The sequence below is a fragment of the Loxodonta africana genome, chromosome X (genome assembly GCF_030014295.1).
Source record: "Loxodonta africana isolate mLoxAfr1 chromosome X, mLoxAfr1.hap2, whole genome shotgun sequence".
NCBI classification, from domain to species: domain Eukaryota; kingdom Metazoa; phylum Chordata; class Mammalia; order Proboscidea; family Elephantidae; genus Loxodonta; species Loxodonta africana.
Window position 1 is genome coordinate 110,432,242 of NC_087369.1, and position 1,845 is coordinate 110,434,086.

At 37.5% G+C, this 1,845-nt stretch overlaps 1 non-coding gene across 1 annotated transcript; it reads right to left on the reverse strand.

The window, feature by feature from the left end:
- Window positions 1–625: 625 nt before the first annotated feature.
- On the reverse strand, window positions 626–732 carry LOC111751395 (U6 spliceosomal RNA). Its single transcript, XR_002786461.1, has one exon. It is a non-coding gene; the product is annotated as a U6 spliceosomal RNA (small nuclear RNA).
- Between the last annotated feature and the right edge of the window lie 1,113 nt (window positions 733–1,845).

Below are 1,845 nucleotides of genomic sequence, written 5' to 3' on the forward strand. Positions count from 1 at the left end.
CATGTGAAATACTCCCAGAGTGCTTTTCTCTCCTTAATGGTAGCCTGCCCTCAATGAAAACTATTTAACCAGAAGGAAATCAACCAAAGTAAAGGGAAATACCCAATGTCAGCTCCCTCTAGCCTTCCTTTCTCACTTAAAGAGTGAAAAAAGAAATAGCTGAGAACCACTTGTAAAGATCACACTTCTGGGGCACAATCTCACTAAAAGACTGACAGTTAGTCACATGATTATAGAATTTTTCCACTCCCCTCCATCTTACCCTCCCATCAACATGGATCCAGTACAATAACAGGGGGTTACAACAAAAGAGAACTGCTAAGCTCAGACCCCATTTAAGGAGTCTCTAAAAATAAAACAAAAACATAGCTGTCTTTTGGTCAATTCTGACTCATGGCAACCTCATGTGTATCAGAGTAGAACTATCCTACACTTTTTTTTTAATTCATTTTGCTGTAGTTGTTGAGAATATATACCTCAAAACATAAACCAAGTCAACTGTTTCTACATGTACAATTCAGTGACATTGACTATTTGAGTTGTGCAACCATTGTCACCCTCCTTTTTGAGTTTCCCCCCCGCATTAGCATAAACTCACTGCCCACTAAGATTCTTATCTAATATTACAAATATGGAATCCTTCACAAATTTCTGTGTCATCCTTGTTTAGGAGCCATGCTAATCTTCTCTATATCATTCCAATTTTAGTATATATGCTGCTGAAACAAGCACAGCATTGGGTTGTTAATGGCAGTTTATTTTTTTGGAAGTAGATCACCAGGTCTTTCTTCCAAGGCACCTCTGGGTGGATTTGAACCACTAACCTTTCAGTTACCAGCTGACTATGTTAACCATTTGCACCACCCAGGACCCAAGCAGTCTCTATGGAAACACAAAAACAACAAAGGAGACAAAATCAAGGACACCTGAAGAAATTTTATCCTTTTGCATCCATAGCTATAGCAAACAGTAAACACAGCCTAATTCCTAGCCAGATAAACATAAAACCTCACACTGAAGGACTGTTAAACCTCAATTTCTTTCATTTGATACATCATGTCCAGTTTTCAACCAAAAATTACAAGACATGCTAAAAGGCAAAGAAAACACAGTCTGATGAGTCAAGGCAAACATCAGAACAAGTCTCATAAATGGCCGAGATTTTGGAATTATCATACTGTGAGTTAAAAATAACTGGGATTTATATGCTAAGCTCTCTAATGGAAAAAGTGGACACAATGGAAGAACAGGTGTGTAATGTAAGCAGAGAGCTGTAAACTCCATGAAAAAGTCAAAGCAAAATGTTAGCAATCAAAAACAATATAGCACAAATGAAGGATGTCTTTGTCGGGCTCATCAGTAGACTGAACATGGTCAAGGAAAGCATTAGTCATCTTGGAGACATGTCAATAGAGCCTTCCAAACTGAAAAGCAAGGAGAAAAAAGATTGAAAAAAGGGACAGAATATCTAAGAACTGTGGGACAAAAGTGTAACATGCATGTAATGGGAATACCAGAAGAAGAGTAAAAGAAAGAGAAGAAATATTTGAAGTAATAATGGCTGAGAACTCTCCAAAATTAGTGACAGATGCCAAACTACAGATCCACTAATCTCAAAGAACACCAAGCAAAAACTACAACTAGCCAAAAAAAAAAAAAAAAAAAAAAAAACCATTGTTGTCAACTCAATTCTGACTCATAGCAATCCTATAGGACAGAGTAGAACTGCCCCTAGGGTTTCCAAGGAGTGGCTGATGAATTCGAACTGCTGACCTTTTGGTTAGCAGTCGAGCTTTTAACCACCTAGGTGTATCATATTCATGTTGCAGAAAATCAAAGAAAAAA